The following is a 6,650-nucleotide window of genomic DNA, read 5'->3' as shown; positions in this document are numbered from 1 at the left end:
CTTCACTTGTTTTTATGGCTGATAAATGAACATCCAATTTGATGCAATGTCTTTTACAAAAGTAGACCATCTTTTCAAAATGCCATGTTCTGAACTGTATTAAATATTTTTTATCACTGAGCTTTTAAAATTTCATACATTTCCCAATCAAATCCAGACCCACTCCCCTGTGCATTTCTCCCACATCACACCACCAAACCCCATGCACTCTGCCATTTTTCTAGAAACATGTTGAGTACTTCAAATTTAAAACAATCATTTTTACCACTTATATAACCAAATCTTTGATAATTTAAAGTATAATTTACACAAGTTTAAGTATGGTATAGCTTAAGCACTCATTTTACTCTATTATATAACCAATCGCACTGGCCTATAGAAGATTTGGACATTGAAACTCAATGCTGAACAATAGTGAAAACTACTAAAATGTTATAAAATAAAATGTGAAAGACAGAACTGAACATACGTTATGCTATATCCTTATGTTCCTCAACAGGCATGGATTTCTCATCTATGGCTTCAAGAATGACTACAATGCTCATTCTGAATCTGACTGAAGCAGCATATGAATGAAGCATGCTGAAGGTGCATCCCAACATCCCAAAGAAAGCTCTGACTCTCTCTGCACAAATCTTGCTCCAATAACACATCTACACAAATGAAACGCCATTGCTTGCTTCTAGTCTGAATATATTTCTTCACAGGTGAATATTGATATTATCTTTATATACAATAAAATGGATAATTCCCAAGTTGTGATTTTTAACATAAGTAAAAAAAAGTGGATCGTGAAGCACACATATGTTATTCTGTCGTCCTGGAGTATGTCTGCCATTCCTATTAAATTGGAATAGACTCTCATGATGTATTCTCAGCTGATACAGAGAAATATTCTAGAACATTAATCATAGCCACCTTTCACTTACCTTTCATGATGCGTTGAATAGTGCTTTAGGCACTTCCAATGAAAATAAGAAAACTAATAGATACTAGGAGGTGGATGCTATGGAAGTCCCTGTGGTGCAATTAATGAATCAGAAGCAGAAGGAGACTTATTAATTTGGTCAAGGTCACAATGATACAAAGTGAACACATCTTACACCTTAACAAAATTATAACACTTTCAGTTACCACAACACTGTGCTGTTCTCTGTCTCCCAGTGTACTTCTAATTCTTTCCTGGTACTTCATGAGCAATAAAATTGGAGTCATTACTTGGTCACAGTAATGATCACATCCAATTTCCACTGGATTAACATTTTTCAAGAAACAGTAATAAACTTGAAATGTTGTGCAAATATGAGAATGAAAAAAATGACAGAAAAGAGAAGAGGTCTGAAGGAATATTGTTGTGGTCTGTCAGAGTCTGAAAGGATTCTGAAATCTTCTAGTCAAATCCTCTTGCTTTTCTAAGAGAAAACAGACATATTTGCATGTATGTTTAGAAAATAAACTAAACCCATGCCTTCTTATATCAATAATCTGTTTTCGTTTGAGTACTCTGTGTTTGCAGTTCTGGTCACTGAATTTCTTTCTGCGCATGCTCAGCACCTAGGAAATTATACATAAAATCATGCTAAATTATTCACAATATGTCTTTTAGGTTTCTGTTTTCTCTCGTTTCACTGCCTAGTTTATCCCAGGATTTTTTTTTAGAAAATACAGTGTGCTGGTGCAGTAGTTGGTGAGAACCATGAATTAGTTCAGGTAATGTAAAAATATTTGTGATTGTATATGTAACTGCGCTGTGGATTATTATAAGCAAGGCTTAAATGAACAGAATTACAGTTCTAAACTATGACAGAATCAGAATCAGATGAAGTATTTACCACAGGGATCAATATTAGAGATATTTGATACAGTTCAAAACCTAGGTTTTTTTGATACTAGATGAGGTACACATGAAGAATAAAATTGTTTTGAAACATACAGTGTCTGTGTCATGTCTGATAGTCCAATAAAACAGGAATAATCTGGATCTTCCAGGACCAGTGCTATTTTAGGAACTATGGAGATCATATTGTAAAATATTCTCCACAGAGATTACGAGCTCAAACATGGCACTATGTTAGTTTATATATGCAGAGTTTATCACAACTCTTTTCAAGTGTCTTCAAGGAGAAACTCTTCTCTTGTTTGTTTACTGCCACCTGTACCAAGGTGTAATATGATTTCAATGACTAGTTTTCAATGCACAGGAATTCTTTGTTCTTTTTAAAAATTTTATTGTTTTTGTACATTTCATAAAATAATTTTAAATCAAATTTAGATGCCTTCACCCATCCATGCTCTCCCAACAGCCCACTGGACCTCATGTATTCTACCATACATGTTAAATCCAGCCAAGTATTTGTACCCGGATGTCCTTCAGTGCAAATTCATCCAATGGAGTCTACTCAGCCCATCTAGAGATCTTAAGGAAGGTCTAACCTCTCTCATTCAGCAATAATCAGTCTCCAATAGTTCTCAGTCTATGGCCGGCCCATCACCCATTTCCCTCACTCCTCTCTGGGCCCTTGTCTGATTGAGATGGTATGGGTCCTGTGCTTCATGCCACCATTGGCACAAGTTTACATGTGCGAGTTTCCAGTGTCCTGAAAGACTCAGATTCCCTGTGTTAATGAACCAGCCCTGGATCTATTTTCCATCCCCTCTTCTTCCGTGGTTCCTGAGCTGTGGGTGAGTGTTAGTGCAGTAGTGGCACTGTTATCTGGGTGGTAATCAACAGCTATCTAATTGGACTTAAAGACCTCTCAATGGGAGTGAACTCATGGGTGGCACTGTAAAATCAGCCAAGTACACATGGCTGGAGAGGACATAGATCCTAGATAAAATCTTATCTCTTTCATATCTCTAGACAAATAAAATTTCTTACTATATCCTAAATATGGATACCTACATTTACAGGTCTGCATGCAGTACATCACTTATCAAAGAAGCTTCTTTTCGTCTGCTCTTTTATAGAGAGATTCACTGAGGTCTTGAGATAGAACCTAATGTCTACAGAAATATTGACAAAAGGAAATTGGAGCTCCTTATAAGGGAGTTGAATATTTACTAAATGTCTCCTGGTTGACTACTGTAGATAATGATCAAGAAATGGTTTATGAGAGAATGGAATAATAGTCGGGTTCCCAGTTTCATGGCAGGTCCTTTATTCTGAGCTCTTTGAAACAACCCTAATAGAAGAATAAATGGGAGAGCATAACAATGTCAGAATTTGTCCTCCTGGGCCTCACTGATGATCCAGATGGTCAAAGGCATTATTTTTCATATTTTTACTCTTCTACATTGTGACGATGGTGGACAACCTGCTCATTGTGGTGACAGTCATTGCCAGCCCCTCCTTGGACACTTCTTCCTTGCCAGTCTGTCACTCATGGATGCTCTGTATTCAACTGTCATCACACCCAAATTGATTATAGACTTGCTAAAGGATAAAAAGACCGTCTTTATGAGCCAACTCTTCATAGAGCATTTGTTTGGTGGTATTGATATAGTCATTCTGGTGGCCATGGCCTATGATCACTATGTTGCCATCTGTAAGCCACTGCACTATTTGACCATCATGAATCAATGGGTTTGCATCCTTTTCTTGATAGTGGCCTGGGCTGGAGGTTTTACACATGCTCTGTTTCAAGTTCTTGCTGTATATAACCTTCTTTCTGTGGCCCCAATGTCATTGACCACTTTGGCTGCGACATCTACCCATATTATTGAAACTTGGATGCCCTGACACCTACCTCCTTGGCTTCACTGTGGTTGGCAATAATGGAGCCATGTGTATAGTGATCTTTACCCTCCTTCTAGTCTCCTATGGAATCATCCTAAAATCTCTCAAGATTCACAGTCCGGAAGGGAGGTGCAAAGCCCTGTCCACCTGCAGCTCCCACATTACAGTGGTTGTCCCTTTTTTCATATTTTTATGTATGTCAGACCTGTTTTGAATTTTCCTATTGATAAAATCCATTACTGTTTTTTATACAGTTGTCACTCCAGTGTTGAATCCTTTAATATATACCTTAGAAATTCAGAGATTAAAAATTCTATGGAAAAGCTCCTGTACAAAATGTTAAATGCTGATAGAATAAACATTTCTATGTGCTGCTTATATTACTAAATGCTAAGCAAAATCAAGACTAAATCATAGCAGAATTGTGTGTGTTCTCAATTTGTACATTCATACCACTTGATATTGTAAGGTACGTTAGTGTAAACAGCAGGTAAAATAATATTTGTTGTGATTTTACTGTTCATTTTTACTGGTGTGATTGAGCGTTTTTCATTCATTTATTTTTTACTATTCTCTATTTCATATTTTGCTATTTTCTATGTAGTGTGTTTTTATGGTTCTGTTAAATTTTCAATGAATTACTTTCTTAATATAATTGTATTGGTGGATTTCTTTAGGCACCTTGTAACTGATTATTTTCATTTATATCAAAGGTGTTTTCTATTTCTTTTTCTTCACTATATTCATTTGTTTTGATTAATAAACATTTTAATTTAGTTCCACTTCATTTTGAAACAATTTACATTAAATAGTTTGATGAATTTATCAAGAAAATTATATGTATTTTTGATGTATATCTTGAAATGTGCATATACTATAAAACAGTGTATTGGCTTAATTTGCATAATTATATACCTCCTAACATTAATTTCCATGGTGAGAAACTCAGAATCTACCTGATAAATCCTTGTAAATTGGGGCATTGCTTATTTATTATTTTAACAATTGTTTTTAATTTGGTTACCTTAATAACATTTTCAACATATTAAAAATTGTCTTTTTAAAGGTTAAAACCTCATTTAATTTTATGTCTTATAGGGTTTATACTGAGTACAGTATTTTATAACTGTAATTATATAACTGTATTAACTCAACTGTGAACCTAGAAACTTGCACACACTTGAAAAAGATGCATCTTAGCTCAGAATATTGTTATTGAATATGTCAATACTGTTGTGATGAAATACTTCTTCTAAAAAAATCATTAAAAAAGTATGGATCTGTAAAAAATTATTGAACAATTTTTCCCTAATCTGATGATATGTCATCTTCACTGCATCTTCTATTCAATTTCTCTTTCTAGACTATTTTAATTCTGTCAATTGGTAGCTTGAAGTCCAATCTTTTATTATTATTATATATGAAACAGATTTTGACATGCAATAAAAAGCTTCCCATGCAATACTTTTTTTAAAACATCATTTTCCAACATCAGGTAGGATTATTGGCTGACAGTGTACCAGATGTATTGGAGACCACTACCCTGTTTGAAATCTGTGGACAGCATGCTTAGCTACCTGTGCAGTTTCCAGAAGCCAAGAGTGTCTATGACAGCAAAGACAGGTGTGTATGCAGATATAGGTTCTGAAGTGCACTGTCCCTTATGTTTAAGATTAGATAAAAAAAAAAAAAACTATGTCTTATTTACGTTGTTGTGTGAAAATTGCTCTATATGTTGCAATCAGGATAAATGTGTTGCTGAGTGTTTCCTGAGCCCCTGAAGCAAAGTGTCTGCCTATTTTTTTTCTTCCATACTGCTTAGAGCACCTCATCCCTGAGAAGAAAAACTTTGGGAATTGAAGACTGGGGACTCTTTGTTCTGCATAACAGTGAGTTTCCTAGTCTCCAGCTTTCTTTCTTTTCTTTCATTTTTTATATGAAGTTGTGTTGTGGTTAACATATTAGTAGATACCTTTGTGTCTATCACTGCCCAGTCATGCAGGACATAGCATGAATGTACAGTAATTTGGGCAAAAATTTAGATCTTGATCAAATTGAATCTTTCAATCTGCAGTTCCTGGGATTCTTTATTAGTTCTTTTCTGTTTTCTTCATACTGCTCTTTCACATTTTTATTCATATTTACATTCTAAAATTTGGCTTATTTTAATGAAATATGTGCTTTCTACTTTACATTTTCTAATGGTTGTAGCTAATATTCAAGAAAGTTGGTAAGAGGAAAGATGGTGGCTGAATCCTGGGCACCCTGCCTCAGGGCCTCAGGCGCTGGCTCCCAGGAGACTGAATGCAGTGTGTGGACCATGCATGGACACATGCTTTATTATCATATAAGGGGAATGTCTTCCTGACCACAGATGTCTCTTTATTGCTCTAAATCTCTGAACTCTGGGCTAGTAAAAAATTACCAAACAAACAAACAAACAAACAAACAAACAAAAAAACAACTGGGAGCCAAAAAGGGGACAACATGACTGCATTCACAGGGTGAATTGGTGGCAGATGCTCCCTCCCACTGTAAGGGCTTAAAATGTGACTCTGGGTCTTCTCATTTTATTAAGAACCCTGGTGCTTCCACGTCTATCTCAAAATTTTGAACTCAGGACTTGGTAAGTAAGAGGAAATACAACCATGGAGCCAAGATTGTGCCCAGAATTGTGTCTGCCTGGCTGCCCAGGTCCAGACACACCTGCAGCAGCATTGAATGGAGCAATGCTGACTTGGACATCCACTCATCTACAGCATGCTCCCCTGGGATGCCAGGACACGGGGCATCCCTGGCCACCAAGCTTGGGCAGTGGGGCCAGTGCTGCTATGAGGGGGATGCAGCTACCCCACTGTACTGCTCCCCAGTACAGCTCTTTTACCGAGGACAGGGACCATAAACAGCAACTGCA

The 6,650-nt window shown here is 36.3% G+C and overlaps 1 pseudogene; it reads left to right on the top strand.

Annotated features, from left to right (window-relative positions):
- The first annotated feature begins 3,213 nt into the window (after nt 1-3,213).
- On the top strand, nt 3,214-4,123 carry LOC103742579 (annotated as a pseudogene).
- The last annotated feature ends 2,527 nt before the right edge of the window (nt 4,124-6,650 follow it).

This window comes from Nannospalax galili, unplaced genomic scaffold (genome assembly GCF_000622305.1).
Source record: "Nannospalax galili isolate Female #2095 unplaced genomic scaffold, S.galili_v1.0 scaffold1200, whole genome shotgun sequence".
In the NCBI taxonomy this organism is placed as follows: Eukaryota; Metazoa; Chordata; class Mammalia; order Rodentia; family Spalacidae; genus Nannospalax; species Nannospalax galili.
The sequence above is the reverse complement of the archived record's forward strand: the minus strand, read 5'-3'. Positions and strand labels throughout refer to the sequence as shown.